The following is a 27,916-nucleotide window of genomic DNA, read 5'->3' as shown; positions in this document are numbered from 1 at the left end:
TAATTATTAAGACAACAACGACCACCCAAAGACACATAGAAAAGAAATTCACCGACTGTAAAGAAACAACAACACACAACAATCAATCAAAGAAAGCAGACACATCTTCGAGATCAAACAAAACCAATCTCATTCATCGTCGCCTTCTCAACATGGCCGGAAGGGCAGCAATGCTCGTTAACCTCGGGACGGTTGTAATGACCGTTTTGACCCTGGCTAGTTTTGTCGAAGGCTTCGGTGTGAATTGGGGTAATATCGCATCACATCCGCTGAATCCTGATATTGTTGTTAGGATGCTTAAGGAGAACAAGATCAATAAAGTGAAGCTTTTTGACGCTGATTCATGGACGATGAATGCTTTGGCCGGTTCGGGCATGGAGGTTATGGTCGGAATCCCTAATAACCTTCTTGAAACTCTAGCTGATGATTACGGTAATGCTAAAGATTGGGTCAAAGAAAATATCACTGCTTACATGCGCAAGGATGGCGTCAACATCAAGTAACTTTACTAACATATTTTAAAATTCATTAGACGTTAATCCGATGTTGGGATCAGTCTTGTTTCAGTTAGATATATGTCTAGACAACAACTTAAACCAATTAATTAATCCTTTTTTATCTGATTGATTTAAATACCGGATTTGAGATCATCCGTTTTTAGGTGATAGATGGCTTCTGCGACGTTTATATCCTAACTTTTATTTTGTTTAAAACAAGTAGATAAATTGTTGTAAACAAAAGCCATGAAGAAAACAAAAACACTCGAATAGAAAATAAATAAATACTTGTACCAGAGTTTGTATATTAATTATGTGGATATAATATTTATAATTTCTTGGATAAATATTCATATAGCCTCAAAATCAGATATATATTTTTATGAGTTTTTTTTTTATATACTAATGATTATTTTTTCTAATCTTAAAAGACATAAATATGTTTCGGACTAATTCATTCACATGATTGCCATGCTATATAGGTACGTGGCTGTGGGAAACGAGCCGTTCTTGTCAGCATACAATGGATCGTACTTAAAAACAACGTTTCCAGCTTTAAAGAACATTCACAGAGCGTTAAAAGAGGCCGGACATACCGATGTAATGAAAGCCACGATCCCACAAAACGCTGAAGTTTACCAATCAGCTAACGACAAGCCATCAGAAGGCGATTTCCGCAGCGATGTTAAGCAAATAATGCTCGACATCGTCAAGTTCTTCCATGATAATGATTTGCCTTTCACCGTCAACATTTACCCTTTCCTTAGTCTTTATCTGAACCAACATTTTCCCGTCGAATATGCGTTTTTCGATGGTAATGGTCAGACCATTCCTGATAACGGAAAGAATTACGATAACGTGTTTGATGCGAATTACGACACGCTGGTTTACGCGTTGAATAAAGCTGGGATTAAAGATATGAAGATTATCGTTGGAGAGGTAACTTGATAAGCAAGTTATTGATTATTAGATAGGTGTATTAAGAATATTGAGAGCGTTTATTGAATTTGCTTATTTATTTTTCTTTTATGTATAGGTTGGATGGCCAACGGATGGTCATAAATATGCGACGCCGAAGCTAGCAGAGAAGTTCTATGCAGGACTTATGAAAAGACTTGCTAAGGACGTTGGGACTCCACTGAGACCTGAGAAATTAGAAGTTTATCTCTTTGGTTTACTCGACGAAGACATGAAGAGTATTCTTCCTGGACCATTCGAAAGACATTGGGGAATCTTCAGGTAATAGCTATTCAAACGTATATATATCGAGTTTCTTAATTTTTTCTTAACTGATTTCGTCACGCTCTAATAGTCTAATAGCATGCATGCGTTACAAATCATTACGGCAATCATTTATCAAAAGATTCAAAACCAATTCTAGCATCTAGAGTATTTTTGCAGAAAACTTTTAGTGTTTGATGTGTTTCCTTGTTCTGTTATTTCACTATTTCGATGTTCTATTATTCCACTCATCGCATTATCATCATTACTAGTAAACTACTATTTTATAACCACTTATGTTATACTATGCTTAAACTATTACAACAAAAAAATTATACCATGCATGTATTAAGATATAATGAGGAAAAATAAAACATCATCCATTGAGTTCTCGTTATATTCAATATATTTTCAACAGATACGATGGAACACCGAAGTTTATGTTAGATTTCACGGGACAAGGACGCAAGATCGTACCCGTGGCAGAAAAGGTGTGCAATACTTAGATAAGCAATGCTGCAATGGTGCGTTGTAAACAAAGACACGATCAATCTAGATGAAGTTGGTCCGGACCTAGACTATGCGTGTTACCATGGTGACTGCACCGCGATGCTTTACGGGTCCACATGTAGTAACCTCGACAAAATCCAAAACATATCATACGCATTTAACATGTTTTTCCAGATTCAGGGCCAAGACGTTAGGGCTTGCGATTTCAGAGGATCTGCTATGATTACTAAGAACAATGCATCCGTCGGAAGTTGCTTGTTCCCTATTCAGATCGTCAGTGGAAGTGGTGATTTCAGGATCAGCTATGTGTTCGGAAGATTCATTGTCGCTGGACTATTCTCTTGGATTAGTCACAGCTATATAATTTGTTTGCTTGTTTTTTCACAGTTTTGGGATACTTACTATATTCGGTTAATTGTTATATGTTTGTTTGATAACATTTGAGTTAGTACTCCTATATGTTTAATAGATTGACATAATCAAATCATATCTCGTTTATTGTTATTTTTCGTTTGAGTTTTTTTAATAGTTTTTTCGTTTGAAGGTAGTATGAATCAGATAAAAGTTCTAATTAAAGTTAGTATGAATCGTAGTACAAAATTAGAAATAATACAAAAATTAACAGAAAAGCTAGGTTGGATTCTTTGTTTGAGATGGGGTATCGATTCCATATAGGACTTCTCTTGAAAAAATCCAAGGTTGGATCATCGTATATCTTGGATTGTAAACACTTAACATGTGTTACTGAAAAAAAAAACAAATATACCATTTGATATATTAGGTTTAATAGCTGGTTGTGGCTAATCTGATAACCATATGTTTCAACATTTGTTAATAAGAATTCTAGTATTAAAATAATTATTGGTTTCATAAGAATCGATATTTTATATATTTATTGACATTATGATGTGTTTTCTAATGCACTTCTATATGATATTTTATTTTTGATTAGCATCGCATAGTATATACACAAATAAGAAAGTAAATTACAAAAACATTTAATAATTTATTTTGTGTAGAAATTTTCAAATCTATTATAAAACCGACGAAAAAATCATAGATTGTAAGCGCTAACTTAAAAACAAATGTTTCGGTTTAATAAAAATCAACTTTGGAACTTTCTTCCAAATTAGATTTCAAGGAATATAAGTATCACTGTTATATAAAAATATAGTACTTTTTAGCATAAAGAAAGATGCACTTATTTTTTCTAATAGGGTCGGCGTTCATGAATATACACCTCTATCACTTTCACTCTTTTTTTTTGCCGGCCTCCATCGCTTTCAAAATTAAAAGCAATACAAAAAAAATTAACATATGTAATTTCATTTGAACCTCACACTGGCACATTCCTTCACTCTTGACCAGCCGCCCGCCTGTTTCAGTCCTTCCTTGACAATATAGGATTTTTTTTCCTCTGCTTAAACTTACACATGACTCATAGTTTCTAAAGACCATCCTATTTCAGTTAAAGAAAACCCTACATATTACTAGATGATTTCAATATTCTTAACCATTTGCATGTAATCTTTATACGATATTACATCACATGAATTTATAACAAAGCCATATCACATAATAAAAAGCCACATCACATGTTTCTGTTAATATTTATGTTTTAACACAATAAAAGCAACTACTATATTGTGGTTAAAAACAATTAATAGTGGCACCAGGAAATTTCACCTTACCTTCAAGACAAGATTAAAGACCAATTTGAATCGTTGACTTAGGAAATTTTGGTCACTGTGGGTCAGTGAGTGTAATAATATATCCTCGATACCTTGCTTAGCTATGAGCCATAACTTTTGTAAGGAAACACAACGAATCATAAGAAAACAGATGTAATCTTTTGTCAGCCATGTCCATAAGAAACACGTTTCCTATCAAAAATGGACAGGAACTGTTTGATTTTTAAGTTTTTAATTTTTTGAAAACATATTGATGTATTTAATTATGTACAATTCTAGGTAACCATTCTTTAACATTTACATGCATAAATAGATTGGACCGGATAGCCAAAATTTTTGCTTAAAAAAAATTTTTAAACCAAAGTTAGGCCAGACACTCAAACTTAAGCTTTATCACAGTATCTCTAAAAAACATAGTTACATTTTCAGAATCCACGTTACCGAACACTAACTATGACGTCCGGACCTTATGCTCGTACGGGGACCTCAAGCTCTATATCCAAAACTCATTACTTAAACCGAAGCTTACTTTTCACCACCATGGATAGTCTCTCCATACGTCATTAGAATGACGTCATCTTCCTCTTCTTTCACACGTGGTGCTGAAGCACCTTTCTAGTAACCACGCTGAAATTGCTTGTAAATGTTTATTAATCTTATCTCTTAATTATCTTTCCTTACAACAAAAAATAAAAACTTTCGTAATATATTTGTAAGTTTATCAGTGAAAGATGCTGAGACGAAGGACCCGCCGAGTCATCGAGTTGCATTTAGTACGAGATCAAAGATTGATGTGATGGATGATGGTTATAAATGGAGGAAGTATGGGAAGAAATCTGTCAAGAACAACATTAACAAGAGGTAATTAATTAATAAAATAGTTTAATTGCTCATTTCATCTCATTAAGTTGTTGATTATAATATTTTATTTAGTTGTTTTTAGAAATTAACATGTGGTTGATTGAACATTTTCTATCATCATCTTATAAATCTAGTGTTATAGAATGACTAATTAATTAGATCACATAGTGTGTGATTTGAATACTGTTTAATGGTCTTTTATTCAGGTCCGTCTCAAGTATTGTATGGGCCCTGCTTATATTATCTACCAACCCACTTCACTTGTATCAAACTACATATCACACATATGCATATATATTTTTGTATGTTTTGTTTTATACAGACATACCTTTGTAACTGATTAGTGATAAACTGACTAAAATCCATGGGTCATTCATCATCTAGATCTTATTTTGGCTCATGTATCATAGATAAAAGCACAAAAAACAAATCGCCCACATGTGTATATTCAATACATATATGGAGATCAGTCTGGATTTTTTTTATTTATAAAAGTAACTAAGCTAATTAAGGGTGAATGAATGGTGTGAATATGTATATAGGAATTATTACAATGCTCAAGTGAAGGTTGCATGGTGAAGAATATGTATATAGGAATTATTACAAACTAGATAAGGCCCGTGCGTTGCAACGGGTTTTGTTTGATGTTTAATAAAAACATAAAAATAATAAATCATTTTATTATAGATTGAGGATTTTTTTTTTTTGTTTGCATAAGCTGTGAGATATTTATTTATAATTACAAACTCATTTACACACATAAATCCCTATTAGTATTTGTATTTATAATCATGGTGCATAGGTAAATTGTTATCAACTTTGTATTTAAGGTTAGAGAAAACACTCATACCTAAAAATTTAAACCAAACTCAACCAAAGTAAAAATTAAAATGAAAAAATGAAAGCTAAATAAGGTCAATCTAGTTAGTGACAATATTATACGGGAAATTACCAAAAATACCACATCTTAATACCACTTTTGTTCTCACTTTTAAAAAGAAAAAAAAAACACTTATAATCCTAAGGTTAACTAATCTAGACTAAGGGTTTAGAATTGAGGGGTGGGGTAGGTTTTAGGAATATGAAATTTAAGATCTAATAAATATATAAATAAATAATTAATTTGTTTAAATTTTTTTGTGTTAACTAAATATAGTTAACTCATAGAAGTTAACATAAATATATAATGTTAACTAATACCGAGATTCATAAACTTCATTATTCATTTAAGAATTTTCAATCATATGGCCAAGATTAACCGAGCAACATTATCATAGCTGAAACTAATAGAAATAATAAAAATTAGTATATTAAATTTTCTTCAACTAATTAGAGTTAACTAATAAAATAAACATCCAAATCTTTTTATTAGAATTTAGTTCAGAAGATGCTGATTCAAAAATTACACTTTGATATCTCTTGCTAAAAGACTTTCATGATAATAACAATACTATCACATTTCACAGCGCGATATATATCTTCAAATAGTTATACTTGTCCGGCTCACAATGTTGCTTTTATTTCAATTTCAATTTCACTATATAGATAGAGTTTTTGTAGAAAAAAAGGAAAAAAACTGAAATTGCTTAATGAAATTGGATTAATAATTCATAGAGAAAAAATGCTACAGTTATTTATAGAAAAAATATCTCTTAACAATTAAGTTAGAGTAATTATTTGAACATCGGTTTTTTCATATTATGATATACTAATTACACATCTGTAACAAAAAAGGTTATATATATATATATATATATATATATATAGTATATAAATGCATGAATGTTATCATCAATTAATAATTTCTTGTATCTTTAAGTTGAGCAAAATCTTTGTAGTTGAAATCAATTTTTTTCACAGAGTATTTGAGGTAATGGTTGTTTCACACATATGCAGTTGTTGTTCTCTCAATCACTCTTATCTGAAATTTATGATCGGAGACTTTATAGTTCTTACTGTAATCCTTCAGTTCCAAAAAAAAGAATAATTGTAATCTTTTTTGGATTATGATTTCTTAAACATAAAATTTACTATTTTAATAAGAAAGTTTATTATTATTTGGAATATTTGAAATACTTGTTTTACATTTTTGTTTAGATTTGAAGAAAAAAGAAAACTACAATTAAACAGTCTTTAACAATTTTTTTGTAGAGATTTTATAAAAGGATAATTACTATCAAACAAATTTTTACAATTATATTTTATTTATGATTTTAGAAACGAAAATTAGTATTAAGTAAATTATATACTTTTTTTGTTTAAGAATTGTAAAAAGGAAAAAAAAAATTAGAAAAAGGAAATTATTGTCATATCGAACTCGATCGGTTTCTAATCTCGATTTTGATCTTAGATTATCACTCTAGCTTGATCTCGATCTATTTCATAGTTAATGGATGGTTGTGTTCGTCTTTGTATGTAGTGAACCCGGATCGTTTTCCTTCAATTGGAGGAAGAAGATCGCACCACCAAGGGGCTGTTGGTGGTTATTCTCCTCCTCTTCGCCGGAATGTCACCGTGCTTCCAGATAAAGGTATATCTCCAATCTTTGAAAACTATCTTTTAGATCTGAAGAATTTGTACTAGTCTGGTTAAATTATCTCTAGAGTATCCCGGTTGGTGTCATATATATTCTTAGATCTGACATTTAGATCATCTCTGAGCTGAGCTAGTTCAATTTCATATTCTCTTCGTATGCAGTGACGATCATGGATCGTTCCCATCTCCATTATTTAGTAGTTGGTTAAATGATATGTTATAGTATCTCGATTGGTTTCATATATACTCTTATACTCTTAGATCTGACATTTATATAATCTCTGAGCGAGCTCATCTCGATCAGTATCATTTTAATGATTCGAGTTCTCCTCTTACGTCTTCTTCTTTTTGATTCATTTCTTATCGTTTGAACAATTGGAGAGTTAAAATTGTTGTTTCTTCTATTTGTAGGAAACCTGAAAGATGCTTCTGGGAAACTGAGATTATTCGTATGGAACACGTTTACTCTGCTTGATTTTTTTGCTGACGTTTTATAAAAGAGCATGATAACCCATAACTCACTGGGTTCTCTTTATTTTGAATAAGAGACCCAAATGGAGTTATGGGTTAATCATGCTCTTATAACGTTCAGCAAAAAAAAATATGCAAGCAGAGTAAAACGTGTCCATACGAAGAATCTCAAGTTCCCAAGAAGCATCTTTCAGGTTCCTACAAAGAGAAGAAACAACAATTTTAATCATACAATTGTTCAAAACGAATAAGAAATGAATCAAAAAAGAAGAAGACGTACAGAGGAGAACTCGAATCATTAAAAATGATACTGATCGAGATGAGCTCGCTCAGAGATTATATAAATGTCAGATCTAAGAGTATAAGAGTATATATGAAACAATCGAGATACTATAACATATCATTTAACCAGACTACTAAAATAATGGAGATGGGAAACGATCCATGATCGTCACTGCATACGAAGAGAATATGAAATTGAACTAGCTCAGCTCAGAGATGATCTAAATGTCAGATCTAAGAATATATATGACACCAACCGGGATACTCTAGAGATAATTTAACCAGACTAGTACAAATTCTTCAGATCTAAAAGATAGTTTTCAAAAGATTGGAGATATACCTTTATCTGGAAGCACGGTGACATTCCGGCGAAGAGGAGGAGAATAACCACCAACAGCTCCTTGGTGGTGCGATCTTCTTCCTCCAATTGAAGGAAAACGATCCGGGTTCACTACATACAAAGACGAACACAACCATCCATTAACTATGAAATAGATCGAGATCAAGCTAGAGTGATAATCTAAGATCAAAATCGAGATTAGAAACCGATCGAGTTCGATATGACAATAATTTCCTTTTTCTAATTTTTTTTTCCTTTTTACAATTCTTAAACAAAAAAAAGTATAATAATTTACTTAATACTAATTTTCGTTTTCTAAAATCATAAATAAAATATAATTGTAAAAATTTGTTTGATAGTAATTATCCTTTTATAAAATCTTCTACAAAATAAAATTGTTAAAGACTGTTTAATTGTAGTTTTCTTTTTTCTTCAAATCTAAACAAAAAATGTAAAACAAGTATTTCAAATATTTCCAAATAATAATAAACTTTCTTATTAAAATAGTAAATTTTATGTTTAAGAAATCATAATCCAAAAAGATTACAATTATTCTTTTTTTTGGAACTGAAAGGATTACAGTAAGAACTATAAAGTCTCCGATCATAAATTTCAGATAAGAGTGATTGAGAGAACAACAACTGCATATGTGTGAAACAACCATTACCTCAAATACTCTGTGAAAAAAAATTGATTTCAACTACAAAGATTTTGCTCAACTTAAAGATACAAGAAATTATTAATTTGATGATAACATTCATGCATTTATATACATATATATATATATATATATATATATAACCTTTTTGTTACAGATGTGTAATTAGTATATCAATAATATGAAAAAACCGATGTTCAAATAATTACTCTAACTTAATTGTTAAAGAGATATTTTTCTATAAATAACTGTAGCATTTTTCTCTATGAATTATTAATCCAATTTCATTAAGCAATTTCAGTTTTTTTTCCTTTTTTTTACAAAAACTCTATTCTATATAGTGAAATTGAAATTGAAATAAAAGCAACATTGTGAGCCGGACAAGTATAACTATTTGAAGATATATATCGCGCTGTGAAATGTGATAGTATTGTTATTATCATGAAAGTCTTTTAGCAAGAGATATCAAAGTGTAATTTTGAATCAGCATCTTCTGAACTAAATTCTAATAAAAAGATTTGGATGTTTATTTTATTAGTTAACTCTAATTAGTTGAAGAAAATTTAATATACTAATTTTTATTATTTCTATTAGTTTCAGCTATGATAATGGTTGCTCGGTTAATCTTGGCCATATGATTGAAAATTCTTAAATGAATAATGAAGTTTATGAATCTCGGTATTAGTTAACATATATATATTTATGTTAACTTCTATGAGTTAACTATATTTAGTTAACACAAAAAAAATTTAAACAAATTAATTATTTATTTATATATTTATTAGAATCTTAAATTTCATATTCCTAAAACCTACCCCACCCCCTCAATTCTAAACCCTTAGTCTAGATTAGTTAACCTTAGGATTATAAGTGTTTTTTTTTTTTTAAAAGTGAGAACAAAAGTGGTATTAAGAATGTGGTATTTTGGTAATTTCCCGTATAATATTGTCACTAACTAGATTGACCTTATTTAGCTTTCAATTTTTTCATTTTAATTTTTACTTGGTTGAGTTTGGTTTAAATTTTTAGGTATGAGTGTTTTCTCTAACCTTAAATACAAAGTTGATAACAATTTACCTATGCACCATGATTATAAATACAAATACTAATAGGGATTTATGTGTGTAAATGAGTTTGTAATTATAAATAAATATCTCACAGCTTATGCAAACAAAAAAAAAAATCCTCAATCTATAATAAAATGATTTATTATTTTTATGTTTTTATTAAAACATCAAACAAAACCCGTTGCAACGCACGGGCCTTATCTAGTTTGTAATAATTCCTATATACATATTCTTCACCATGCAACCTTCACTTGAGCATTTGTAATAATTCCTATATACATATTCACACCATTCATTCACCCTTAATTAGCTTAGTTACTTTTATAAATAAAAAAAATCCAGACTGATCTCCATATATGTATTGAATATACACATGTGGGCGATTTGTTTTTTGTGCTTTTATCTATGATACATGAGCCAAAATAAGATCTAGATGATGAATGACCCATGGATTTTAGTCAGTTTATCACTAATCAGTTACAAAGGTATGTCTGTATAAAAACAAAAACATACAAAAATATATATGCATATGTGTGATATGTAGTTTGATACAAGTGAAGTGGTGGGTTGGTAATAATAAGCAGGGCCCATACAATACTTGAGACGGACCTGAATAAAAGACCATTAAACAGTATTCAAATCACACACTATGTGATCTAATTAATTAGTCATCATTCTATAACACTAGATTTATAAGATGATGATAGAAAATGTTCAATCAACCACATGTTAATTTCTAAAAACAACTAAATAAAATATTATAAATCAACAAACTTAATGAGATGAAATGAGCAATTAAACTATTTTATTAATTAATTACCTCTTGTTAATGTTGTTCTTGACAGATTTCTTCCCATACTTCCTCCATTTATAACCATCATCCATCACATCAATCTTTGATCTCGTACTAATGCAACTCGATGACTCGGCGGGTCCTTCGTCTCAGCATCTTTCACTGATAAACTTACAAATATATTACGAAAGTTTTTTTTTTATGTTGTAAGGAAAGATAATTAAGAGATAAGATTAATAAACATTTACAAGCAATTTCAGCGTGGTTACTAGAAAGGTGCTTCAGCACCACGTGTGAAAGAAGAGGAAGATGACGTCATTCTAATGACGTATGGAGAGACTATCCATGGTGGTGAAAAGTAAGCTTCGGTTTAAGTAATGAGTTTTGGATATAGAGCTTGAGGTCCCCGTACGAGCATAAGGTCCACGGACGTCATAGTTAGTGTTCGGTAACGTGGATTCTGAAAATGTAACTATGTTTTTTAGAGATACTGTGATAAAGCTTAAGTTTGAGTGTCTGGCCTAACTTTGGTTTAAAAATTTTTTTAAGCAAAAATTTTGGCTATCCGGTCCAATCTATTTATGCAAATGTAAAAGAATGGTTACCTATAGACTGATTGTACCATAATTAAATACATCAATATGTTTCAAAAAAATTAAAAACTTAAAAATCAAACAGTTCCTGTCCATTTTTGATAGGAAACGTGTTTCTTATGGACATGGTGACAAAAGATTACATCTGTTTTCTTATGATTCGTTGTGTTTCCTTACAAAAGTTATGGCTCATAGCTAAGCAAGGTATCGAGGATATATTATTACACTCACTGACCCACAGTGACCAAAATTTCCTAAGTCAACGATTCAAATTGGTCTTTAATCTTGTCTTGAAGGTAAGGTGAAATTTCCTGGTGCCACTATTAATTGTTTTTAACCACAATATAGTAGTTGCTTTTATTGTGTTAAAACATAAATATTAACAGAAAACATGTGATGTGGCTTTTTATTATGTGATATGGCTTTGTTATAAATTCATGTGATGTAATATCGTATAAAGATTACATGCAAATGGTTAAGAATATTGAAATCATCTAGTAATATGTAGGGTTTTCTTTAACTGAAATAGGATGGTCTTTAGAAACTATGAGTCATGTGTAAGTTTAAGCAGAGGAAAAAAAATCCTATATTGTCAAGGAAGGACTGAAACAGGCGGGCGGCTGGTCAAGAGTGAAGGAATGTGCCAGTGTGAGGTTCAAATGAAATTACATATGTTAATTTTTTTTGTATTGCTTTTAATTTTGAAAGCGATGGAGGCCGGCAAAAAAAAAGAGTGAAAGTGATAGAGGTGTATATTCATGAACGCCGACCCTATTAGAAAAAATAAGTGCATCTTTCTTTATGCTAAAAAGTACTATATTTTATTATATAACAGTGATACTTATATTCCTTGAAATCTAATTTGGAAGAAAGTTCCAAAGTTTGATTTTTATTAAACCGAAACATTGTTTTAAAGTTAGCGCTTACAATCTATGATTTTTTCGTCGGTTTTATAATAGATTTGAAAATTTCTACACAAAAATAAATTATTAAATGTTTTTGTAATTTACTTTCTTATTTGTGTATATACTATGCGATGCTAATCAAAAATAAAATATCATATAGAAGTGCATTAGAAAACACATCATAATTGTCAATAAATATATAAAATATCGATTCTTATGAAACCAATAATTATTTTAATACTAGAATTCTTATTAACAAATGTTGAAACATATGGTTATCAGATTAGCCACATCATTAAACCAGCTATTAACCTAATATCAAATGGTTATATTTGTTTTTTTTTTCAGTAACACATGTTAAGTGTTTACAATCCAAGATATACGATGATCCAACCTTGGATTTTTTCAAGAGAAGTCCTATATGGAATCGATACCCCATCTCAAACAAAGAATCCAACCTAGCTTTTCTGTTAATTTTTGTATTATTTCTAATTTGTACTACGATTCATACTAACTTTAATTAGAACTTTTATCTGATTCATACTACCTTCAAACGAAAAAAACTATTAAAAAAACTCAAACGAAAAATAACAATAAACGAGATATGATTTGATTATGTCAATCTATTAAACATATAGGAGTACTAACTCAAATGTTATCAAACAAACATATAACAATTAACCGAATATAGTAAGTATCCCAAAACTGTGAAAAAACAAGCAAACAAATTATATAGCTGTGACTAATCCAAGAAGAATAAGTCCAGCGACAATGAATCTTCCGAACACATAGCTGATCCTGAAATCACCACTTCCACTGACGATCTGAATAGGGAACAAGCAACTTCCGACGGATGCATTGTTCTTAGTAATCATAGCAGATCCTCTGAAATCGCAAGCCCTAACGTCTTGGCCCTGAATCTGGAAAAACATGTTAAATGCGTATGATATGTTTTGGATTTTGTCGAGGTTACTACATGTGGACCCGTAAAGCATCGCGGTGCAGTCACCATGGTAACACGCATAGTCTAGGTCCGGACCAACTTCATCTAGATTGATCGTGTCTTTGTTTACAACGCACCATTGCAGCATTGCTTATCTAAGTATTGCACACCTTTTTCTGCCACGGGTACGATCTTGCGTCCTTGTCCCGTGAAATCTAACATAAACTTCGGTGTTCCATCGTATCTGTTGAAAATATATTGAATATAACGAGAACTCAATGGATGATGTTTATTTTTCCTCATTATATCTTAATACATGCATGGTATATAATTTTTTTGTTGTAATAGTTTAAGCATAGTATAACATAAGTGGTTATAAAATAGTAGTTTACTGGTAATGATGATAATGTGATGAGTGGAATAATAGAACATCGAAATAGTGAAATAACAGAACAAGGAAAGGAAACACATCAAACACTAAAAAGTTTCTGCAAAAATACTCTAGATGCTAGAATTGGTTTTGAATCTTTGATAAATGATTGCCGTAATGATTTGTAACGCATGCATGCTATTAGACTATTAGAGCGTGACGAAATCAGTTAAGAAAAAATTAAGAAACTCGATATATATACGTTTGAATAGCTATTACCTGAAGATTCCCCAATGTCTTTCGAATGGTCCAGGAAGAATACTCTTCATGTCTTCGTCGAGTAAACCAAGAGATAAACTTCTAATTTCTCAGGTCTCAGTGGAGTCCCAACGTCCTTAGCAAGTCTTTTCATAAGTCCTGCATAGAACTTCTCTGCTAGCTTCGGCGTCGCATATTTATGACCATCCGTTGGCCATCCAACCTATACATAAAAGAAAAATAAATAAGCAAATTCAATAAACGCTCTCAATATTCTTAATACACCTATCTAATAATCAATAACTTGCTTATCAAGTTACCTCTCCAACGATAATCTTCATATCTTTAATCCCAGCTTTATTCAACGCGTAAACCAGCGTGTCGTAATTCGCATCAAACACGTTATCGTAATTCTTTCCGTTATCAGGAATGGTCTGACCATTACCATCGAAAAACGCATATTCGACGGGAAAATGTTGGTTCAGATAAAGACTAAGGAAAGGGTAAATGTTGACGGTGAAAGGCAAATCATTATCATGGAAGAACTTGACGATGTCGAGCATTATTTGCTTAACATCGCTGCGGAAATCGCCTTCTGATGGCTTGTCGTTAGCTGATTGGTAAACTTCAGCGTTTTGTGGGATCGTGGCTTTCATTACATCGGTATGTCCGGCCTCTTTTAACGCTCTGTGAATGTTCTTTAAAGCTGGAAACGTTGTTTTTAAGTACGATCCATTGTATGCTGACAAGAACGGCTCGTTTCCCACAGCCACGTACCTATATAGCATGGCAATCATGTGAATGAATTAGTCCGAAACATATTTATGTCTTTTAAGATTAGAAAAAATAATCATTAGTATATAAAAAAAACTCATAAAAATATATATCTGATTTTGAGGCTATATGAATATTTATCCAAGAAATTATAAATATTATATCCACATAATTAATATACAAACTCTGGTACAAGTATTTATTTATTTTCTATTCGAGTGTTTTTGTTTTCTTCATGGCTTTTGTTTACAACAATTTATCTACTTGTTTTAAACAAAATAAAAGTTAGGATATAAACGTCGCAGAGAAGCCATCTATCACCTAAAAACGGATGATCTCAAATCCGGTATTTAAATCAATCAGATAAAAAGGATTAATTAATTGGTTTAAGTTGTTGTCTAGACATATATCTAACTGAAACAAGACTGATCCCAACATCGGATTAACGTCTAATGAATTTTAAAATATGTTAGTAAAGTTACTTGATGTTGACGCCATCCTTGCGCATGTAAGCAGTGATATTTTCTTTGACCCAATCTTTAGCATTACCGTAATCATCAGCTAGAGTTTCAAGAAGGTTATTAGGGATTCCGACCATAACCTCCATGCCCGAACCGGCCAAAGCATTCATCGTCCATGAATCAGCGTCAAAAAGCTTCACTTTATTGATCTTGTTCTCCTTAAGCATCCTAACAACAATATCAGGATTCAGCGGATGTGATGCGATATTACCCCAATTCACACCGAAGCCTTCGACAAAACTAGCCAGGGTCAAAACGGTCATTACAACCGTCCCGAGGTTAACGAGCATTGCTGCCCTTCCGGCCATGTTGAGAAGGCGACGATGAATGAGATTGGTTTTGTTTGATCTCGAAGATGTGTCTGCTTTCTTTGATTGATTGTTGTGTGTTTGTTTTTTACAGTCGGTGAATTTCTTTTCTATGTGTCTTTGGGTGGTCGTTGTTGTCTTAATAATTAAAAGATGTTTATAGGTTGTTATTAGTGAAAGGTTTTAGCTTAAAATAAATTTATATATTAGGAAAATCATGAGGTAATACAGGTGTATTTTCGGAGATTTGGAATCTGTTAGTGCTTCTTTTTTTAGTTAGAGAGTATATCTTAAATTTGTCGATTTGTTAATAGCAGTATCTAATATTTGATTTTGGTTGCAAAAACATTTTTTCCAATGTAAAGGTGTTTCTACATAACTTCTCCTTTCCAATGTTTAGACCTATTTTTGTTTAACTAATACTATAGCTAATGTTATATTTTCTAAATTATTTAATGAAATTTCTAAACACATAAGCTATTTGGATATTTTTAAGTTTTTACAAACCTATTCGGACTCGGAAGGATCCGAGTCCAAACCCCATCCGAAAATTTATAATATTCGAACAAAGTTTAATTTTAAACCCAAAAATCCGATATTCAAAAAACGATCCGGAACGGATACTTGGATGGATGCCCACGTATAACTGATTTTATAAACAAATAATAAAAATTATTAACCAGTTAAATTCTTGTTATGAATGAATCAATTTCATTCAAACCTACGAAATATTTTGGTTAATACGTAAAATAATATTGTCTAATTATTATGGTAAATATAATTAATAAAGTAATTAGAAAAAATGAAAAAAAAAATGTAAAAGATGTTATAAAAATACTTAAAATAGATAAGTTCTATTTTGTATTTTGTAATAAATATAATCGAATTATTTAGGAAAAACAATAAATAAAGTGGTTTAAATTAGTTAAAAATGTAAAAAATCACTTAAAAATAGGTGAGTACTTTTGTATTAGATATAATATGATAGTTGTGAGTGTTTTATTTATGGTTTGCATCATGGTTTCTGAATAAATGTCAATGAATATATATTTTACGTGCATATACATCTATTATTATTTTTTTACTCATACGCTGTCATATAAATATATAATCATTCATAAAATTGTTTACTACAATTGCATATGTTTTAGATAAGTTAAGATGCGGTTTATTGATTATTTTTCATAAAACTAAATAAAATATGTTTCATATTAAAATGCAAAATAACACAAAATATCACATTCTCCTGATAATTAGTGTACGAAAATTATATTAGAGATTTATAGAATATTCAACCGTTCATGTAAATATTTTAAAATTCGTAAATTTATTTCGCATATGAATTTATCTGTACAACTTATCTTTCATACTATTTTGGCAAGACAATAAATGAAATGTAGTAATCAATATGAATATTACATATGTCATAATATACAGCTAAAACAAGTTACCAAATTTCTCAAGGAAAAAAATTATTAGGCGATAACCAGAAAAATATTTGGGATCGAAATCAGAAATCATTCTTGAACAATCCACAAATTTGACTAAAAATAACTTTATTACTTAATATTCATAGTCCTACTTGAATTCTTCCACTAAAGTCATAATCAAAATCTCCCATTTAGTTTGATATAGGCATATAGCATTACACACAAAAATAACTTTGTTTTTAAGGCCATAAGTCCCAAAGATTACCCGTCAAGTGCTCCTTGAGCTGTCATATCCTCTAAGGAGGCTGTGTAAGAATCAACAATACTCTGTGGCTTTGAAGCTGCAGATGTCTTGGCTGGCTCAACCTTCACAGGTGCAGCATAAGCCATAGCTCATGGTGTAAGACTCAAGCTCGTGGCTACTGAAGTTTTCTTTGGCTTTGGTTGGTTACAACTGCTGATTCTCTTCTGACTCGAAACGAGGCAGGGATCTGCGGATCAATAACAACAAATGAAATGTTTGTTTTAGGGAATTCACATGAGACAAATAAAAAATGAATTCATGGATGTAACTTGTAAGCTCATGTGTGTGTTGAGAGCTAGCAGTCTCCTGACAACAGTAGGAGCCTCACATGTACTCAAACCAGGATTTGATACCTAAAAAACCGCATTATATACAGCTAATGGATCATCAGCATCAAAGCTTCAAAAATCCACCCATATTCCAATCTTTTTTTATGATATTAAACAATAAAAAAAGCAGAGATTCAACTATTGTTTTGTTTGTTTGCAAAACAAATAAAATAAAAAATATTATTAAAAAAATAGTTCAACTGTATTATCATAGACAAACACAATTAGATAATGATATAGAAGAAACTTTATTCAAATTTCCAAGTGCATGATGCTTTCACACTTATCCAGAACCTTGATACACACATGCGGCGTTGTCACTCTATTGATATTAACCTTCCTCACATCATTCTTCATCAGATCGTAATAGAGAAGGTAACAAGGACAAGTCAACGCCAAGATAACCTCATTGTTCTCACCCGTACCATGAACAATCAACTTCTTATTATGGTCAATGTCATCCACTAAATGCTTCTGACAAAGCTTCAAAACCAGAGATTTTCTCGACCATATTCCACCATCCACCTCCAACACCCACAACTCCGAGACACCCGTTTCTGTAATACGTGAATATGAATAGTCAAAGATTGCTGGTTTTCCACCATGCTCTATGAAACCAAAGGAAGTACAAAACTGAGGCACTGCATGGGGTGCTTGGATCACACGGATATATCTTCAGACCTAACGTCAAAACAATAAACGTGATAGCGACGTGTATGATTGAAAGCCAGATAATATATAACTCCATTGATGCAGAGTCCTTGTCTTGTAGGAAGGTGAGCTTGAGCATCATACTCGGTTCTTTTCCAAAAACCTCCGGGTTCCAACACGAAGACCCAAAACTCGGAGAATAGCATCTCAGAGAATGACGAGGCTATCATAACACTACAGACTATTTTGTATTGATCAAGAACAGGATCGTGTCCGAAAAAGTAGTGGACATGCTTATAAGGTTCTTGTTGCGCAAAGAGGTTAGATTTGAAGGTGGGTAAGGTTAAACTCTGTCTAGTGGCGGGATTATAGATACATGCTTTTCTGCAAATAGTGAATACAATCAAACCGCGAAGAGACACCATCCTGTATCCTCCCATCCCTGGGAAAGTCAAATCTGGTTCTAATGATGATTCAGCACTACTACTAGACGACATTAACCTTAATGATATAGCAGTTCATACATCTCCATTGAATCACACGTGTAGTGTCTCACCAAATCCAAACTCATATACAAACTCATGTATAGACCAAGTGGTCGCGGTTGCGATGATGAGACCATGAGATAAAGGTTGCTAAAATATCAAGAGCGGATCAGACAACACCATAGCTTTGAGACACACTTGAACCTCATAAGCGATTTAGCAGGCAATCTACTCAGGATTTCGATCATGAGATCAAAAGAAATCTCTGGAGCCACGTATCTTCTTCTCAACAGATAATTAACCATAGCTATGTCTAATTCACAGGGGCTATTTTTCAGATATATAAGTAGGAAAGACAAAAACAGAGACAGAGATAAAGGTTCGCCAGCTAGGTTTGAAGATCTTGGTAGAATTGGAATTTTTTCTATTTTTTTACCGCTAGGGTTAATGCTATAATTAAACATAAATTTTAGCTGTGCTTATTGGGTTGATGGGCTCACGTTAAACTTTATAACCACAAAGCAGAATCCGGTTTAAGGTTTTAAAAATCCCAATTAACCATGTGTGATAAATTCCGCAACGCCGATTTCTCGGTTTATGGAAAATTGAGGGTATAACCTATTAAAGGTGTCCGCATAAAATTTAAAACCTCTATCAAACTATGACAAATCTTTATTATTTTTTAGAATGTTAATCTTTCCAAAATATATAAAAGAACGAAATTAATATACATATATATAACTTAAACTAACAAAATAAATATTAACATTGACAACTTACTTAAAAAATACTAACTATTATATTATTTAACCCGACGTTGGTGGTCGAGTGGTGTGAGGCGGCTCGCAATGGTCCTAAGGGCCGCGAGTTCGAACCTCCCCCTCAGATTTACCTCTACGCCGGGCCACGCGGATATGGGCCTATGCTTTAGGTCCCATTTGAAAACCCGGAGAGATGGTCCATCCGTGGGCCGCACCTCCCATTGGGGATTAGTCTGGACCTCGGCCTGGGATACGCCCAGGTTAAACCAAAAAAAAAAAAAAACTATTATATTAAAAAAAAAAATAGTAATATTAACAAAAGAATATCTTCTTAAGTATAATAAATTCAAAATACATTTTATACCAAAATAAAATGGTAAATTAATATTGAAATAGTTAAAATAACAAACACAAAATAAAACATTACTATAAAATAAAACCAAAAAATCTATTTAAACTAACAAAATAAATAGTAACATTTTACAACTTACTTAAAAATGCTAACTATTATAGTAAAATAGAAAATCAAAAGAAAAATAGTAATATTAACAAAAAAAACACTGTTATTTTGATATTTATTTTTTCTTAATCCCTAAAATTAAAATAGCAAAAAACGACATAGTAAAAGTAAATTTCCATAATCTTTCAAAAGTAGATATCATTGGGGCCACAATTTTTCTTATATAAGGCACTTCCCTCTTTCTCATAACTAAAATCAATAAAAAGTTGTCAAATCTTTCATTGATAATTCCTAAAACCCCCAGAAAACTTGTGATTAGTCCATACCAAATTCTTTGTTGGTTTCTCAATGTGTGTAGATAAAAAAAACTACTGATGCTGTTTGGACCAATGTCTTATGTTATAACTGTGAGCTTCCGACACCTTAACTTTATTTTCAAATGTTCGTTCACTATTAGTAATTACTTCTCTTATTCCATGTCGTATCAAACATGGTAAAAGCATATAATTAAATTGTCTACTGAATTTAAATGCTACATATTAATTTAATAGCAACTAGAGTTTGAAGCCGCACGTCCGTGCGAATATTTTTTTGTAAATTTTGATATTATCTTACGTTTTAAATATATGATTTAAATTTTAGTGTTGTATGTTGTGTAACTTAATAATTTTATTGTTTAGATTTCTTAAATAGATAGTGATCTGTTTTTTATACAGGGAAGGAGTCTCCGCGAAAGCGCGGGGTTATTGACTTTTATATTTTTCTTTTACCGGAGAAAGATCCACAAGTTGTGTGGTCGTCTTGTTGCATCATCTTTCGAATTGAATGCAAGCTCTTTACTCCAACTGCAACATTAACCACAAACATAATATGCCAAACACAATTACATTTTTTATTGATTCCTATCAATTTTGAAATTTATTTATTTTGTTTGAATACCAAAATTTCTTAAATCATTCCTGGACTAATAATTTGTTTATAGTTTGTCATAGTATAACAATTGGACATTAACTGTTTTTTTTTTATTGTTGTTTGTTGTTAAGACTTTTATTTAGTGTTAAATACTAAGTTGAATGATGCTTTCATGTATGGAGATTAGTTTGTTCATCCTTATGAAACTTTGTATGATGTTAATGGTATTGTCAAAAAAAAAACTACCCTTTTAGTTGTCAATTCATATAACTTTTGTTGAACCGCTCAATTTTATGTGTATATGCATTTTTATTCTACATTGTATTTTAATTTATTTTTTTAAAAACGTCTGAAACAACTGATTACATCAGTAGGGCAAAGGAACAAAAACAAAGCAAGAGACTACATACTAAAACTCAATCTTAAGGGAAAGACTGAAGAGCTTAAAATGTACTCTCTTGACGGATAAGATCATGCAGCCAGGAAGGGACCACCAAGAGCAAGGTATGACAGAAATAACCCATTAAATTTAGAATATTTTTTTGTTTGGCTAATTTTCACTGAATATTTTTATTATTTTCGTACTTCATTTATTAGCATATATGAATATTCGCCTTTTTTTACTATATGGAATTTAAGTAACTATAAAATAGGTTTTCATTATATAAAACTAAAATATATGAGGAAGGTAGTTTGTGTTTATTTTCCTTCTTTTCTGTTTGTGAGCTTAATAGTATGAGTTGCATATATGGTTTGACTCATCTTATTTGAAAAGGATCAAATTTTGATTAAAAAAATGCATTCGAGAGAAATTTATTATCCTAAGTTTATGTTGATATTTTGAAATCGATTGTTCATAACAGTCTTATGACTGAGACCATTCCTTAAAATGAACTTGAGATTCGATTGGCCATTGCATCGGTGGTGGACACTGATAGTGATAGGTAACAACTAAATTTAGCTTGACCTTCCAACACCGTAACCCCTTTCGTGTTCTCCTCCTTCTCTCGTCGTATTTATGACTCCAGGGCGTCTGCGGAGGTGATAATTATAGTACAGCAGAGGTGACGCTAATTGCCCTCGCTGCTCCGCCCAGATGCTTGTCTTTTTCTCCAATCGTCCATTGTCACTCACATCCAAAGAACATGGGATCTGTGAAGCCGTTAATTACTGAGCAAGACTGCTTTTTACTTCAGACCATTCAAGCTCTCTCCGCTTCATGGAAGCTTTACCGAGCTCCTATTGTCTAAGAAGGTGAAAAGGAAAACATGGGATGAAAAGAATCAGTGTACGACCATGTTTGAGCCAAATATTCATAGCTTACAGATTTCGAAAAGAATATACCTTCCTGAGCTATTACAGATTTCGAAAAGAATCAGTGTACGATCAAGTTTCTGCATGAGCTATTAATATTCATAACTTAATGTTATGAAAGAATATACCTTCCATCCATGCAATTGTGAGGTTAGCGCCAAATGTTGCAAAGAACTGGGCGACTTCTGGTTCATGAAACTGAGCAAATACCCATCCTGAGCTGAAATATCTTGGCAGAACTTCTGCAGCGTGGTGTAAAGACGTTATTTAGAATATAGAAGCATCAATTATAAATATGAGAGATCATGAGATTGAAAAAAATTACTTCTATAGATATAATTTAGCTGCTTGCCCCTTTCTGTAGAAAAAATCTCTTAATGGAAAGGGGGAATCATGTTTCCTAGTTTTATCTTTACCTCCAGAAATGACAACGATGAACCGGGGTTGACAGCACTGGCTGGACACTGGAGATACAAGAGCATGCTGGAATTTGAAAACATCTCATGTTCAAGTGGAGTGTGAGTCCTCCCCAGAACCCCTCACCGTAAGACTTGTCAAATAGTGTGATCGTTGTGGAAAGCATGAAACGTCCTATGACGAATGGGTGGTCTTTTTTTTAGACAGGTGACCATATTGGTTGGTTTTAAATCATTGAATGCAGGGATGAAAGTGTGGATTACAGAATTCTATTGACAATAACAGTTGCCAAAATTAGTTGGCCAGTGAAACAAAGCGAGATTGGATATGTAAGAGTTTGTTGATCGAATACCTTCCCATCAAGAAGCAGAAGAATAATTCACATGAAGTCTGAATACTTTGGATATACCTTGCATCATGAAAATGGATGAGCATCAAAAACTTGTTGAGAAGGGCGACCAAGATGTAAATTATCAAAGGTGACTTCGCAGTTGAAACCAGGACAACAACGACATCAATTGTGAATCTTAGCTACAGAGAGAGTTAGCTACTCGATATTACTGGCCCCAAGTAGTTTCAGTTTATCAAGGATGAATCGATATGTTAAGATTATGGATGGTGTATTGTAGAGCCACTATAAGTAACTACATAAGCATGGAATGATTTGCTAATCAGCTACAGATGGTTTGATGATGGAACTTTTATATTCAAGTTAGGACGTGATACCTCTCTCAACGGTTTCTTGATGTTTAGCAATAGCTCATATACTTTATTTGAAGATTAGACTTCTCAGCTTGAAGCTTCTCGTAATCAGAAACTGAAAGACCTCCTAGATTTTGCTGAATGAATCTGAAAGCAAAACGAAAGAAGGATATTATGGTTAGAGATCATAAAAAATTATACTCTTTGACCTTAAGTCATATTAGGATTAAGTTATAAAAGCTATCATCACCTGGGTACATATTGGTTAGAAACAAAGTACAGGAAGGAAGACTTGTCATTCTGCTCATACAAAACAACCAGAAGTAAATGGAAACCCACATTGTGTTCCAGAACATACAAAAGAGTATAAATCAAATTATTATGTCAGGAAACGATCAAACTATTTGATACAGAAACGGTTGCAGTTTTTTTAGTGATGGTGTAATGTAGAAAAAGAAACAATACCTTTGGTGAGAGAATCAATAACAAATACTTCCTAAAAGCCCCTAACTCCACCGAACTCTAAATAATTCCTGAAAGCTTCTTTCTTGGTTTCTTTTTCCTAAAACATATCAGAAACTAAAAGAAACAGACCTTTATTGTCAACTCATTCTTTTTTCGATCTCTTTTGCAAAGTGTTTACCTTTTCGTTTCCAGCGGGCTACGGTGGTGGAAATCAACCGCCACCTTACTCCTTCAGCAGAAACAATCCGCCGTACGGTGCCCCACGGCGCACTTCCTCCTTCTTCTCTTTCCGCGCCTGCTACATCAGGGGACTACATGCTGACAAAGGAGAAGCCTTACGGAGCTCCACCACCGCCTGGACCTTCAGATTATGGTGGTTAAGGTGCTGCGGCACGGCCGGCGCAGTCTAGAATGAATTGGCTGATTGGGAAACAACATCATAAGAGAGGTTAAGAATTGAGAAAATAAATCGTCTGATTGCAGATTAAAACCAGCGAAGACGCGACCGTTGAAGGGTCGAAGAAGGAGATCAATAAAACCCTAATCAAACAAAACTCGAAAACTTGTGATCAAACCAAACCAAAAAACGTGGGGTCCACAAACTTTAAAACTGCCTAGGTGGATAGCCTTGGGGGAGATACTATTATTATATAGATTTATATATTTTACTTTTTATTGATTGTTTTTGTATAAAATATAGTTTTAAAAAATTAAATAACTACTATAAAAGTATATTTTTATAGCATAATTAACCATTCTAGAAATGATAATATAATATGTTAGCCGACATCTGAGTAAAATATGTATGATTAAAATCATATAATATAGCAATTACATTTTTATATAGCACTATAGCTATGAAAATATTAAAGTTAATTATATTATAAAAATCGTATAGTTGTATAACTATAATTTACCAATCATAAATTATATTAATAGTCAAAATCGAAGCAATGTTGATGTAGATTCTTACGCACTAAAAGAAACATAACTTTAAGATAAAAAGAATCAATGTGAAATATATACTAGAGAAATACGCTAGAATAGCGTTAAATTTTTTTTTGTCACATATATACACTAGGATAAAAATGACTAAAATTTTCATTAAAAAAACAAATATACACTTATACATTTAGAGTTAACTTATCCAAACCTTAGTTAAGAGGTGGAGATTTGAGATTAAGTTTTAAAATTTTATAAAAATAAAAAGTAAGTATTAAAAATTTGAAAATAAAGATTTAAAAAAATAATTTTAAAAAGTATTTCAAATCACAAAAAAATTGATAAAAAAAAAATTCGAATTTGAAAACATATAATTTGAAACTATAAAAAAAATATTTATATTTTTTTTCTTTTTATTTATTTATTTGTATATATATCTAAGGTATTAAGATCTTTTTACCTATTAAATAAAACATTTTTGTCATTTTCTTTCTTTATGATCTATTTTTAGGATAAAAACTTGAAAATAGTCTATTTAGTAGAAATACTCCGTATACTATTTTAGAAAATTAATATAAAAATAACAAATCATTGTTTAAAGGATACAAATGTTTTAAAAATAAAGTCTAGAATAATTGAAATCACATTGGATTTTAAAGTTAAGCTTCACAATATTGAAAATCTTCTTGAAAAAATAAAATATCAATAAACCTATCAAATCATCATTTAATTTAACATTTAAAATAATAAGTCTACCCAAAAAATATTTCCTTTAAAAAAAATCAATTTGATGTAGCTCCGCAACAAGAATTAACTTGATAGATAGATATGCTAACTCGAATCCGGGAGTATCAGAACGGATCCGAATTTAAAGAAAAGAGATCTAGATTTAGTCAACATCAAGACGAAATTACAGAATCACAAAAGGTATTCTGGTGATAATGTTAAAGAGATTATATGGATTGTGGATTTTTTTTTGATGACTCAGAAATTGGATTCGAAATTTGGTTATCAATGGGATTCGATTTTTGATATTGAATGGGGATTTCACAGAAGGGAGATAGGAGGTATTATGGAATAATTAAAAAAAAAAAAAAGGGATTAGGTTAATCTAAACAGTTTTCTCTATCTATCACACTTTCAATTTTATCTCTTTGTTCTCAATTATTATTGGTTGTTTGTCTCTATGGCTCCTCAGAGTATGATACTTGGAAGGAAACAGAAAGAGGTTGAACATCGTTGAAATACGAAAAACTGTTTGGATTTTGCCAACTCTGTTCTAGCCTCTGCCACGCTCTGAGGATCGGGCTCGGCGCTACAAAATTGCTTTCCATCACCAGCGTTCCAAGCTGAGCCAAAAGGTAATATAAAGATAAATAGACAATGAAGTTAGGTATTTGGTCTCTCATTGTGGTTTGGTCCCTGTTGGATTGTACGCGGGTCTGCTTTTGGAATTGGTTGGGACCTAATCTACTTGGGAATTTGGTGTGGTTTGGTCTTCACATTCGCATTTGAACATGTATGGGGTTGGTCTCATTAAACCAAACACAGCGAAGAACCTGTGGCTACGATGGTGTTTTTTTTTATAGAGGCAACGATACGAGGTCTCAACTAGTACGAGGAGAATTGCGGTTAAAAGGGAAGGAAAATGATTGATGTAATGCTTTTGGAGTGCGAGTACAATCAAAGTAGAGACAAAGTCAGACTAGGAGTACCGTGGTGAGGTTAGATACAACAAGGAATGTGACAAGGATATCTAATTCGGTTAATAGGCTACTAGATTTCAGTAGAAACGAGGGTTATGTATATTGTCGATAATGATGTACATTTTATCATCTTTGGTCATTTTGTTTGAACTTATTTGGGTTGATTAATGATGTTATGGACTTTCTTTGGACAGTACTTTTATTCATCAGACATGACTGGAGATATAGAATTAAAGAATGAAAATCGCAGGAAAAGAAAAGGGAAACTTTGGAATTACTACTAGAAACAAAAAAGAAACCAATGAGTAAAGCATATGGTTCAGACTTCTGAGAGATACTCCTAGGTTCTAGTCTGAGCACACTATTAACTATCTTTATTTTATTCTTTTTTTTTTAATAACTAGGATACTTGTCAGTGCCAGTCGGATCTGATTAATTACAATGAAAATTAAATATTTATATTGATTGATCACACAAATAAATAAATTTAAAATAATAGATATCAAACTTAGAAGATTTATCATTTTTCTAATTCACTGTACCATTCGACCATATTGTCATTTGACTTTATTAAAAAGATTCATCCGATTTTTCAACTGGGCATAGAAATGTCGGGAAATAGGGTTTTAGGAGTTTTTAGGTTTCTCTCTTTTTTTCAACCCAGGTTTATGAGATTTTAAGCTGTCATATAATTTGGAAATAGAACCAACAAAAACAAATTATAGATTTCATTTTAAATTGATATGAAGTTAGAAATGGTTATGTTAATAAAATGTCATAAATTACCAAACGAATACAAAACTTAAATCAATTATTGTTGAAAATGCTCATTGAGATATATAATTATAGAATGAAAATCACAGGAAAAGAAAAGGGAAACTTTGGAATTATTAGAAAGTAAAAAGAAACCAATGAGTAAAGACAAAAGTAGGAAACGTAGTTAGAGAAAATGATAAATTATGTCAACAACCTACTAAGATTATTTTTTCTAGTTCTACAGACTCCAGAACAAAAACAATTAAAAATTTCAACCGCTGTTAAAATATCATTTTACACGAAGTATAAAGTAGGTATTTAGGGATAATTGCATAACAACACAAAATACGTAAGCAACTTAGAGCAGGATTAACCCAGTCTCTTAGATGGGTCTTTAAGGAGAATTACAATTAAAAGAAAAAGAAAAATTGCAATTAAGACAAAGAACGTCTCCTAAATAGGAGTTAGTTAGAAGAACCGTCCCTTGTTAGACATGTGTTTAATCTTATTGGAGAGAGAATTTCAGAAGGCAAAAAAAAACTGATCACCATGTCGTCGTTCTTTCGGTGCTCTCTCTCTCTCTCTCTTTTCTCCCGAAAATCGCATGCATCTAGAATCGAATCAAGCTTTTGTTCTGTGAATCGAAAGGTACAAAGTTTGTTGTTTTGTGATGTATTCAGATTT

The 27,916-nt window shown here is 31.7% G+C and overlaps 3 long non-coding RNA genes and 3 pseudogenes across 3 annotated transcripts; 1 reads left to right on the top strand and 5 right to left on the bottom strand.

Annotated features, from left to right (window-relative positions):
- The first annotated feature begins 75 nt into the window (after nt 1-75).
- LOC111209868 lies at nt 76-2,710 on the top strand (annotated as a pseudogene).
- Nucleotides 2,711-8,409: 5,699 nt separating this feature from the next.
- LOC125594584 lies at nt 8,410-8,700 on the bottom strand. The gene is made up of 2 exons (XR_007329916.1): nt 8,615-8,700; nt 8,410-8,519 (listed from the first exon to the last, which is right to left on the bottom strand). It is a non-coding gene; the product is annotated as an uncharacterized LOC125594584 (long non-coding RNA).
- A 4,304-nt stretch (nt 8,701-13,004) lies between these two features.
- LOC125594585 lies at nt 13,005-15,671 on the bottom strand (annotated as a pseudogene).
- Nucleotides 15,672-17,798: 2,127 nt separating this feature from the next.
- Nucleotides 17,799-19,171, bottom strand: LOC125594586 (annotated as a pseudogene).
- A 2,541-nt stretch (nt 19,172-21,712) lies between these two features.
- LOC125594588 lies at nt 21,713-23,069 on the bottom strand. Its single transcript, XR_007329918.1, has 4 exons — nt 23,014-23,069; nt 22,661-22,930; nt 22,373-22,486; nt 21,713-22,176 (listed from the first exon to the last, which is right to left on the bottom strand). It is a non-coding gene; the product is annotated as an uncharacterized LOC125594588 (long non-coding RNA).
- Nucleotides 23,070-23,415: 346 nt separating this feature from the next.
- LOC125594587 lies at nt 23,416-24,401 on the bottom strand. Its single transcript, XR_007329917.1, has 3 exons — nt 23,829-24,401; nt 23,614-23,663; nt 23,416-23,510 (listed from the first exon to the last, which is right to left on the bottom strand). It is a non-coding gene; the product is annotated as an uncharacterized LOC125594587 (long non-coding RNA).
- Between the last annotated feature and the right edge of the window lie 3,515 nt (nt 24,402-27,916).

Source organism: Brassica napus (genome assembly GCF_020379485.1).
Source record: "Brassica napus cultivar Da-Ae chromosome A10 unlocalized genomic scaffold, Da-Ae chrA10_Random_2, whole genome shotgun sequence".
NCBI lineage: Eukaryota > Viridiplantae > Streptophyta > Magnoliopsida > Brassicales > Brassicaceae > Brassica > Brassica napus.
Note: the sequence above shows the minus strand (reverse complement) of the source record. Positions and strands in the feature narration are given on the sequence as shown.